The sequence below is a fragment of the Trachurus trachurus genome (genome assembly GCF_905171665.1).
Source record: "Trachurus trachurus genome assembly, chromosome: 4".
NCBI lineage: Eukaryota > Metazoa > Chordata > Actinopteri > Carangiformes > Carangidae > Trachurus > Trachurus trachurus.
The window spans coordinates 26,096,073-26,108,364 of record NC_139898.1 but is presented as its reverse complement, the minus strand read 5'-3'; the positions used below and the strand labels follow the sequence as shown (position 1 = coordinate 26,108,364).

General features: G+C 41.9%; 1 long non-coding RNA gene across 1 annotated transcript; it reads left to right on the top strand.

Moving 5' to 3' along the window:
* The first annotated feature begins 409 nt into the window (after positions 1-409).
* Positions 410-11,615, top strand: LOC310984329. Its single transcript, XR_014595301.1, has 8 exons — positions 410-505; positions 1,239-1,315; positions 1,418-1,507; positions 1,967-2,128; positions 2,464-2,531; positions 10,742-10,962; positions 11,206-11,310; positions 11,390-11,615. It is a non-coding gene; the product is annotated as an uncharacterized lncRNA (long non-coding RNA).
* The last annotated feature ends 677 nt before the right edge of the window (positions 11,616-12,292 follow it).

Genomic DNA, 12,292 nt, shown 5'->3' with positions numbered 1-12,292 from the left:
TAAAGCTATTTTACCTCCAAAAACAGCCAGTGTCGTCAACCACAAACTGTTTGTGGTTGATCAAAGTTGTTAAACTGGCTGACTTTACTAGCTGCACTGTTTGATGTAGATTTTAATGATTAGGCTAACGTTAACATAGCTAGGCTAACATTAATGCTACATGCCCAGCCCTCACTGTACTTTTCTCACTGTTTTACAGGTTACAGATAATACAGTGGCTACAGCTGAAGTTGAGTTCGATGAGACGCTCAGTAAAACGAAGAGCCTGACACAAAGGTAATTTAAATATCTTATTCCATGCATGGGGATCAGATATTATGATGCATTTGTGCAGGAAGTCTGTGTGGTTAACTGCATTACTTTGATTATATTGTGTGTTTTTTTTTTAGGTCAAAAAAGAGGACAAAGGCATCAGACCTGCCACGATGGAGAAAACGTGATGATCATCTCTGTGTCCTTGAGGAGAACGGTGTGGAGATGCTTGATGAACAAGAGCCAGGATTTGGTATGTAATTGTGCATCATTATTCTAATTTTGGTAGAAAAACATCATGTTAGGATTTCTATGCGGATGTACCAGTCCAAGAAGCTTTCTGAAGTCTGTAGTAGTTGTAGTCGTAGGCCTGCACACCTCAACATCACCATAATACTTCATTTAGAATGTGATTTTCACAGGGCCTGATTTAAGCCACAGTACCACCTTAAATTAGCTCAGTGCAGCATCACACCGGTGCTCTTACCAATCATATTTCCAACACACGCAACATAACACCACCTGAGAACTCTCTCCTAAACTTCATATGGATGCTGGCAGAAAATGGAGTATGCCAGGGTGGGCTGGCTTATGCAATATTTACAATTACCACCTTTTAATTCTACATATAAGTGTATTTTCAATTATTCTGTCAACAGACTGGCAATGTGTGTTTGAACACCGTTTTACCAGAGTTTTATGGAGTGGGTGGGTGATAAGCTCCTTCAAGGTGGACAAGTTGTGCGCAGAATAGAGGATGATACATGTTGGAAATTCCCACGGGTCACGTGATTCCCGCGTCATCTTTCAGTGAGCCAAAACTATTTTGGCTTGCGTTAGTTAGTTAAATGGGGAGTGGGTGCAGGAGACACACAATAACAACAAAATGCAACATTTTTGCAACATGTTTGGGTTCATTCAACTGAGATGGACATAAATGGACATGGTGTGACCAGTGTACTGTTTTTATTTTTTATTTTCTCCAGCTCTGAGGAAGGGGGCTACTTTGACGGGTGCTTCTCTGCAATGATGATGACTTCCAAATGAGGGCCAAGCATGTGCAGTAAGTGTTTTTGTGTATTTTCCACATAGATTCTCATTGAACTTCTTGTACTACTTGAAAGTTTATTTTTAAAATAACATTAGAAACTTTTTGTCTATGTAGGCACCAGGAAAGGGCATCTGTGGTCGGTCTCAGCTGAATGCAGCAAAGGTGAGGACAACGAGGAGGAGTCGCTCCAGCCTTGATGAGCAGGTGTGTATCATATAAGAGTTATGCCATCATGGCATTATTTTTTGTGCTCTAAATATGTACAGGCAAGTACCGTATAATAACATTCTTATTCTTGTTGATAGTCCTCAACTACATTCTCCTAAATCTATGCAACCAACATGTTTCACTGTTTAAGCTGACACACTATACTCTTCTCTACAAGTTATTTTGCACTTCATCTATTCACAACTGTACTACACTTGAATGGAAATCAGTGTAATTGATTAAGGTTTCACTAACTCACTTTCACAGACTAACAAAAACCCAGTTGAATTAACCTATCTATTGGGCTCTTTTGGTTTTGTTCTGTTTGTTTGTTTTTTGAAAGAAGACAATAAGAGTTTAACTGCAATTTTACTTACTACTTTTTGTGTGACTGTTAATATATTTTCACCATCAGTCCAACAATTACTGTTATTAATGCTGTATGCAATCCTACAGGGGAGAGATCTTCGCATATCCCATGTTCTCAAGTCCTCCAGTCTTCTGTATGGACGTAGTTGGCAAGTACTGGTCCTAATACAGCCTGAATACAGCCACCTGACCACCATGACGTCCTTGTTGTCTGTGCTTTATGCCAAGGCATATGGCATCAAGTGAGAGGTAACTGTAACTGTTTCAGCACTTGCAGCTGACTGACACTATACTCTTCTCTCCAAGTTATTTAGTACTTTATCTGTTAACAACAAGATCTTGTATACAGGGATGCACATGTACAGGCAGGCAGGTGTATATGCATTCACACACATCCATTATGTAGATAGCATCACTAACATTAAGAATTGCTCAAAAATTATTAGTATAAGTCTTTTCTAAGTATTAATATTTGTATTCACGTCATTCATGGATGTCTCTATCAAAACAAGTGTTTTAGTCATTTCAGTAATTTAGCTTTTTGTGCTTTTATGCTAAACTTACAAACTTTCACTCATTTCCAGACTGTGACGTCCACATAAACCTGTAGAGCTTCCCTTATTCCAAGATTGTGGGGCAAAGGATTACTAAAGTAAGTTGTCCTTGTGGTGGTTGTTGTTTCTGTTGTTTTTAGTGGAATACTGTTTACTAGTGTGCAGATATTACAAGGGCTTCTACCAACACTTCTCATCTTTTCAGGGTTTTATATAGGCTACATGAACCATTTAATATACACATTCACCAGAGGAGAATTGGGCAAGTTGAGCATAGGAGCATCTAAGTTGAGTCCCCCCCCCCCCCGACCCCCACCAGCTCCCACCTCCCCCTTTACTTCATATTCCACCTGTCCAGGTGGCAGGTGAACACAAACTGCAGGGACCTGCTGCTGAGCCACCAACTCACTGAGCTTCGGGGAGTTTTGTGATTACATTGCATCTTGGGAAGAATCCTTCATCTTTCTCTTTTAAAGTAATACATGGCTCACCATAAACAGCAGCTTGTTTTCAGCAGCGTACTTACTGTAATCATAAACATCCAGAATCCTGATTTAGTAATCAGGACAAGTAAAGACAAAATACATTCATTTAGGAGCGTCAAGTGAACAGATGCCCCATATGTAGAGGCTACAGTCCTCACTGCAGGCGGCCCCGGTTCGAATCCCGCATCGGGCAGTCCTTTCCTGCATGTCATTCCCCCTCTCTCTCCCCATTTCCTGTCTCTCTCAACTGAACTAAAAAAAGGAAAAATATAAAAATACATTGATGTAGTGTATGGGGCAGGTGGCACAATGTACCCCACAGTTACCATATTGACTTTATTACTTCCCATATGCAAAAAGGTTCAACTGATGCATACTACACATTTATAATAATCTCTTTTGGTCTAAACACAATTCTCATGAAACTTGTGATTGACAAAAATTCACTTTCGAGAGTAAAAATGGTTTTTCGGACCAGGGGCAACCTGTAAAGCTCTAGTGAACTCCATGTCCAAGACAGTTGAGGCTGTGATGAAAAATGACATTTTGGGCACAATTTGGACATTTTCACCAGTGGTTCAGACATGAATAGCTGTATCAAAAACAGAAAAAAGTGCAGGCACTCAAAATAAAGGGTTTTTAACTTTTTCAAACCAACCGGAGTGCCTGCACTTTTTTCTGTTTTTGATCTGTTACCCTTTGCAAGAGCACCGGTGGTTTGAGGGACACCAGCAGCGCTCCTGTGATCCTGTTATTAATAGCTGTATGTTGTGTAAATGACCTTTAATATGAGCATAGTATTTCTATAAATGTGTTCTTATGTTTATTCATTAACATTCTTTAAAGCCAGGCTTTTATTTTTTATATATTAAGCAGACGGATATTCAGTGCTTTTATTTTGAAAGCGTCTCGCCGAGACCTCGTACACATCCGGTGCTTCGGAGTTTACCGGCAGAAGGAAAAGTATGTCTGCAAGGCTAAAGGCTAAAGGCTAAAGGATTCAATGCTAAAAGCAAGCAAAGTGTGTCTAACCCACATGAAACGCCCTAGCACCTGGCTAATAAGGGGCACAAGGTTTGTTTTGTTACCATTTCATGCTATATTTATGTCCGGCTCGAGTTTGGTTGCCGTGGATATTTTCATGCATAAAGCGTATTGTGGTTAGCGGTAGCTACTATTAGCATCGGCGAGCTGCCGTGTCGGTCTGTATTGAAGTGAGATGAAGCTATAAGCTAACTCGTAGGTTGTTTTAGTAATGCAACAGGACGTATTTTGTCTGTTTTATATGCAGTCTGCTAAGGTTAAAAACTGTTTATTGGGTTAAAAACGAACGGTTAAAAATGCTAATTTCATGTTAAATACTGTTTTATATTGCACTCTATGTGAGGTTGTCTTTCAGTTAAAATGTGAATTTTCCCTCATGACTGTAACATCAATCGTAGCAGTTAAAATATATATTTAAATTCATGGAGTAAAACCTGTGAGTCTACAATAAGTTTATTAGATAAAAGGAGAGTCAACTTACATGATTGTTATGTGATAAAGGCAGTTAAAGGGTAATTTCGGGTGAGAGTGAAGGTGGCTGTGTTTTGTTTTCTTCTTTTCGTGGCTCTTGCGGTGTGTTTACATTGAATACGGTCCAAGGAATAAACCATTGTGAACCATCAGTTTGAGAGTCCGACCATCATTTAGCCGGGGATGCTACAGTAAGAGCTTCACCTCATCCGTCACATCACGCCGCTGACCAAGGACAACTGTAGAGGGACCTGATGTGATGGTCAAGGATTGTGGTACCTGCTCACAACATGGAAGCATCAGTAAAGACGCCTCCAGACGACAGAGACTCCGAACAGATGAAGGATAAGGATACTGAAGAGGAGGATCTCCGTCGCTCTGGTCGCCTACGGAATCCCACGGAAAAGATGCTTGCATTTCATGAGGAGGAGGCCCACAAAAAGGAGAAAAGGTTGACTCACATTTATGAACAATGGAAGATCCAGGCACGTAAGGCTAGAGAACAGTTAAAGTTAAACATTCCTGAAAGTGACATTGCAACTCTTATAGACACACTAGAAGAAGGAAAAAACTGTGTTATAAACCTGTACATAGACATCAGAGCTCACCTCACTCCATCTAATGAGACAAGACGTCGTATTGATGCCTGTGAGGCAGTTACAAGGGACATTGTTAAAATTGCTCTTGAAAGGATATCAGGCATAGATGGAGAATTTGATAGTGAAGCTGTAAGGCAACGTCTTCATGAGCTTCTTAACAGAGACTACGCTCGCTCCATCTACGGATCCACAGCTTCACCTCCAAGTCAACACTCAAGTAAAGGTTCCAGTCAACACTCTGTCATAGCAGCAAAAAGAGCAGACGCTGCAGCAGAATTAGCAGCAAAGGAAGCAGAGTATGAAGTGTTATTGAAGGAGGAGAAACAAAAAGAAAAGATGCAAGTCTTAGAACGTGAGTTGGAAAGATTAAAGGCAGAGAAGGACATTAAAGCTGCACGAGCTAGGTTCACAACTTATGATCAGGAAGTAAAGCAGGAAGCAAGTGTTCATTCTGTAGATCAGATGAGAACGAGAGAACATCAGTTTGTGTATCCTCCTCCTTCAGCTCTCATACAGCAGCCCACTGATACCACAATGACAGCATCACCTGCAAGGACAGATGTAAGTTATCTGGCTCAGGCAGTCCAAGATAGCATAGCTCTGAACAGGCTCCCAATGCCAGAACCGTCTGTATTTACTGGTGACCCTATCCAGTTCATTGAGTGGAAGGCTTCCTTCACATCCCTCATAGACAAAAAGAACATTGCTTCAGCTGACAAATTACATTATTTGAAAAAATATGTAGGAGGTCCAGCTCGAAAGACACTTGATGGCATATTTTATAGAAATGATGATGAAGCCTACAAAGATGGATGGAACCGTCTCAACCACAGGTATGGACAGCCGTTTGTTATACAAAAAGCATTCAGGGAAAAACTAACAAACTGGCCAAAGGTCCATCCAAGAGATGCTGAGGGACTTAGAGCATTCGCTGATTTCTTACACTCATGTCTGGAAGCCATGCCTTATGTTAAAGGTCTGGACATTTTGAACGATTGTGAAGAAAACCAGAAATTGATCCAAAAGCTACCTGATTGGGCAGCATCACAGTGGAACCGCAAGGTCACTCAAGTCATGAGAGTTGACCAGGAGTTTCCCAGCTTCCAGGAGTTTGTCTTCTTCATTGTAACGGAGGCAGAAATTGCATGTAATCCTATTACTTCATTCCACGCTCTCCACTCATCAGAGGCTAACTCATCACGTCATCTGAAAGAAAAGAAATGTAAATCCAGTGTTTATCACACACAGACAGTTACAGAGAATGAAACACAAGAACAGTTAAGAACAGGTTTAAAGCCACCATGTGTGTTTTGTCAAGACAGTAAACATCAACTTCATCGCTGTCCTGAGTTTAAAGGGAAAGCTCTGGAGGAACGACGGAAATATGTGAAAGAAAAGAAGCTTTGCTATGGCTGCTTGAGGACGGGCCATAACGCCAAGGACTGCCGCAATAGACATTCATGCGACAAATGTAAAGCAAGACATCCTACGCTTCTCCATGATGACACCTACACCAAGGCCAAGCCCACGTCAGTCTCAAATCAAAGTAACACAGAGGAAACAGCAACCACATTGGCTCTCAGTGTGGCAACTAAGGAGCCATCTACCAACACTTCAATGATAGTGCCAGTGTGGGTTTCTTCTGTCAGCAATCCAGGTACGGAAAGACTTGTTTATGCGCTGCTTGATACCCAAAGCGATACAGTCTTCATTGACCAAGAAGTCAGCAATAGTTTACAGACTGAAACTCATCCTGTAAGACTGAAACTAACAACCATGACAGGAAAGGATGCATTAATGCATAGTCAAAGAGTGTCAGGTTTGAGAGTGAGAGGTTACTGCTCTGCTATCCACATTGATCTCCCCCCTGCTTACACCAAGGACTGTATACCAGTGAATCGAACACACATTCCTTCCTGTGACACGGCACGGAACTGGAATCATCTCATCAAAATAGCAGATGAAATCCCACCACAGCTGGAATGTGAAGTCGGTCTGCTGATCGGCTACAATTGCTCAAGGGCACTGGCACCACGGCAGGTAATCCTTGGAGGAGATAGCGAACCATATGCAGTTCAGACGGATTTGGGGTGGAGTGTCGTAGGCTGTTCACCTCACCACAACTCACCAAGCATCACCAACATGTGTCACAGAGTTTCAGTCAGAGAGCTTCCTCCAGTGACCCCAGCTGAGGCACTCAGGGTTCTCGAGTCTGACTTTAAAGATGCCAATAAGGACGGAAAGACTGTGTCTCAGGATGACATCCGCTTCCTGGATGTGTTAAAGGAAGGGATCAAGAGGAACATTCATGGACATTACGAGATGCCACTCCCCTTTAAAGAGAGACCCTATCTCCCTGACAACAAACAACTGGCGATGGTACGGCTCAGTCACCTTAAAAGAAAGCTGGCGAAGGATGACAAGTACAAAGAACATTATGTGAAGTTTATGAACGAAATCATTGAAAAGGGTGAGGCAGAGGAAGTTCAGGATCAAGGGAAGGAAGGAGAGAAGTGGTACATTCCTCACCACGGAGTGTATCACTCGAAAAAACCTGATAACCCCGCAGACATCGCATCTAGGGGATCAAGCGTAAGTGAGATTCTCACATCAAGCTGGTTCAAAGGACCTCAGTTTCTATGGGAGAAAGAGATAGCTCTAGCTACAGATGTTAGCGCAGAAATACAGATTGGAGATCCTGAAGTCAAGAGGATTCAGACTCTAAACACACAGACACGGGAACAGCTGAGTCTCTCAGACCGCCTGTCAAAGTTTTCTTCGTGGTCAAAAGCAACTCAGGCTGTCGCTCGTCTCATTCGTCGTGTCAGACATGATAAGTCAACAGACCACAGCACCGTCCAAGAACGAGAAGACGCACGCTGCATCATCATAAGAGACTTACAGAGACACGCATATCCAGAAGAGTTAAAGTTGCTCAGTAAGGTAACTCAACTTCCCTCTCAGAGTAAACTGTTTCAGATGGATGCTTTTCTTGATCAGGATGGACTCCTCAAGGTGGGAGGAAGACTGAAAAATGCATCACTCCCTACCTCACTGAAGCATCCAGTGATCATACCAAAGAGTCATCCCATCACCAAGGCAATAATTGCTCACTGTCACGACAAAGTCCAACATCAAGGAAAAGGTTTGACTATTAATGAGATCAGATCAAATGGATTCTGGATTCCAGGAATCAACAGAGCTGTGGCAACGCATCTGCATCAATGTGTTACATGTCGAAAACTCAGAAGATTTACAGAGGAGCAGCGAATGGCAGATTTGCCGTCTGAGCGTGTGGATCCATCACCACCTTTCACCTATTGTGGAATGGACTGTTTCGGTCCATTTTTCACCAAACAAGGACGCAAGGTACAAAAGAGATACGGACTGCTTTTCACCTGCCTTTGCTGTCGAGCTATCCACATTGAAATGTTAGACGACATGTCGACAGATGCTTTCATAAATGGACTTCGTTGTTTCATTGCAATAAGAGGAGCAGTACGTGACATAAAATGTGACCAAGGAACGAACTTCGTTGGAGCTAAAAATGAACTGAATGAAGCTCTCAAGCAATTGGATGCTGATCGTCTGACTACGTTTTTGGCTGAGAAACAGTGTGACCTCAGCATGAACGCTCCGCATGCAAGCCATGCTGGAGGCGTATGGGAGAGACAGATCCGAACGGTGAGGAATGTTCTTCGTTTAACTCTTTCACCCTCATCAGGCAGGCTGGACGATGCCTCTCTACGGACATTCTTTTATGAGGCAGCAGCTATTGTGAACAGTCGTCCACTCACTGTTGACAACTTAAATGATCCAGATAGTCCAGAGCCGCTAACACCCAATCACCTACTCACCATGAAACCCACTGCAGCCTTACCACCTCCTGGCAGATTCATCAGAGAGGACATGTATGCTCGGAAGAGGTGGCGCCGTGTTCAGTACCTTGCAGAGCAGTTCTGGGGCCGGTGGAGAAGAGAGTATGTGTACAACATTGCTACCAGACAACGCTGGCATACTCCAAGGAGAAACCTCAAAGTCGGTGACATTGTGATGGAAAAGACAGAAGATCAACCTCGCAACGAGTGGAAATTGGCTAAAGTTGTAGAGACAGTGACTGATAAAGATGGACTAGTGAGGAGAGTGAAGATTCGTGTTGGAGACCAGAAGATGGGAAAGGAGGGACAGCGTTCTGGCAAGCCATCCATCGTTGAACGTCCAGTGCAGAAGCTGATCCTGCTCCTAGAGACTGTTTAATCACCCCCTTCACTCCACAACCTATCCTTTACAGTATGAAGAGTTTATGGACATTTTTGACTCAAGCACTAAAGGTTAAAGGTCACATGGTTTAGAAATCATTCATGCTTTACATCTAATAAGGGGATGAAAAACCAGTAATGATTTGGTGGGAGTGTAAATGACCTTTAATATGAGCATAGTATTTCTATAAATGTGTTCTTATGTTTATTCATTAACATTCTTTAAAGCCAGGCTTTTATTTTTTATATATTAAGCAGACGGATATTCAGTGCTTTTATTTTGAAAGCGTCTCGCCGAGACCTCGTACACATCCGGTGCTTCGGAGTTTACCGGCAGAAGGAAAAGTATGTCTGCAAGGCTAAAGGCTAAAGGCTAAAGGATTCAATGCTAAAAGCAAGCAAAGTGTGTCTAACCCACATGAAACGCCCTAGCACCTGGCTAATAAGGGGCACAAGGTTTGTTTTGTTACCATTTCATGCTATATTTATGTCCGGCTCGAGTTTGGTTGCCGTGGATATTTTCATGCATAAAGCGTATTGTGGTTAGCGGTAGCTACTATTAGCATCGGCGAGCTGCCGTGTCGGTCTGTATTGAAGTGAGATGAAGCTATAAGCTAACTCGTAGGTTGTTTTAGTAATGCAACAGGACGTATTTTGTCTGTTTTATATGCAGTCTGCTAAGGTTAAAAACTGTTTATTGGGTTAAAAACGAACGGTTAAAAATGCTAATTTCATGTTAAATACTGTTTTATATTGCACTCTATGTGAGGTTGTCTTTCAGTTAAAATGTGAATTTTCCCTCATGACTGTAACATCAATCGTAGCAGTTAAAATATATATTTAAATTCATGGAGTAAAACCTGTGAGTCTACAATAAGTTTATTAGATAAAAGGAGAGTCAACTTACATGATTGTTATGTGATAAAGGCAGTTAAAGGGTAATTTCGGGTGAGAGTGAAGGTGGCTTTGTTTTGTTTTCTTCTTTTCGTGGCTCTTGCGGTGTGTTTACATTGAATACGGTCCAAGGAATAAACCATTGTGAACCATCAGTTTGAGAGTCCGACCATCATTTAGCCGGGGATGCTACATGTTGAGTTATTTTGAGGGGACAGCAAATTTACACTGTTATACAAGCTGTACACTGACTACTTTACATTGTATGAAAGTGTCATGTCTACAGTGTTGTCCCATTAAAAGATACAATAAATATTTACAAAAATGTGAGGGGTGTACTCAATCTGTGAGATACTGTATGCGATCCTTAAACCCAAATCATGATTGGGAACTTTTACATTATAGTTTAACAGCAGATCCACTCAGACACATGTCACACTGGTGAAAAGCACCTGTAGAACTGAGTTTTGAGAGCCTACAAAACTAGTGTTGCCTGTAACGTTGTGTCTGGTTTTCACCATTTTATATACACTAAGCTTGTCCTTTTTCACGTCAGGTGTGTTGTTGAGACAGGGCTAAACCAGAGTTCGACAAGAGTTGCCAGTTTCTGATTCTACACCAGAACACAGCAGAGTGGTCAAGGCCTGAAGACCGACCCAGTTACACCTGCAGCGAGCAGACAGAGGAAGAGGAGTGTGAGATCCACGGGGAAAGGAGAAAAAAGAGAGCGACAGCTGTCGTCAACAGACGGGCATTGACTGTCGGACTAAGTGAAATGTGAGTTTATACTCTGCCCTAGGGATGTAATGGTATTAAAATCTACAGTATTTGCGTCATTTCATTCTCTACATGTCCACAATAATATTGAGACACTATTGTTATTGTGATATTGCGGTATTACCATTACCGTTACATCCCTACTCTGCCCCCGTTGTGGGAGTAGTGATCCCTGGCCGTGGAAAGTTATTGTGAATGTGTGTAAAAAGTACAGTGACTGAAGTCTCTCCCCCCACATAACAGCGTACAAGGCCGACGCCCGAGGATGGTGTGACAGCAGTGGTGCCAAGCGACGAGAGTGGTGTTGGCCCGAGGTGACGGTGAACAGTTGATACTCTGCCCCATCATGTGAGTAACAATCTTAGGACGTAAATGAAGTGGCGTGTTGGGTGTAAATGCAGTGACTGCCATCTTGTTTCCCTCACAGCTTCCGAGTCTGCGCCCGGCAGAGGACAGTGTGCAAGTGGAAGACCAGCGGTGGACGTGGAGGATCGGTGTTGCCAAGCTACCACAATTACGGACTCCTTCCCCCCACACCCCATTTTATAATTTCTGTGAATAAATATTGTTTTAAATGCTCTTTACAGTCTCCAAGCACTTTCTTGGTTTTAAACAGCCCCTCGCACTTACAGAGCTTGTTTTGATTGAAAACATATTTTAAATTACACATAACTTTTGCTAGCTGGGTCTATATAGACATGTTATATAGTTTTATTATTAGATTTAGGCTAAATGAAAACGCAGACACAAATTTAGTAGCTTAGATACAGTAAGTGTGAGCATTAATATGAATATTAATAAATTGCAACACACATTTGTATCAACAGATATTTCCTTAATTGTTATTTTGATGGTGGAGAGTCTTGTCTAGTGTGTAACATGTCCAAAACAACCCATTGGTCTTCTACCAATCACCATGAAGGCTATAGAATATAAATTACACCTCATTCCCTTGTGGATTGGGTCAGCTGGAAGAAAGCACTCCCATCAGGATCAAATCTTGTTTTTTATTATAGGATACAGTTGATCAGTCACAACAGCATAATTGATAAGTGAATCCTCTAAGCCAGGCCAGGCCACAAAAACCATGAGGTCATTTAAATGCCATGCCACCACTAACGTCTACTCTTTATTAAGTGTGAGTTATGCTTACCAAGATTAAGTACACTTTGTTTAGTTGTTAATTGATCTGAATATTTGAGTTGTGTGGGTTGTGGACTAATATTTTGCTGTTCTTTCCTTTTCCTTTTCATCAGAAACCAACCAGCTAAACAATAAATACGATGAACTGGATCCCCTGTGTTTGTGGCATTGTTTTAAACAACCCATT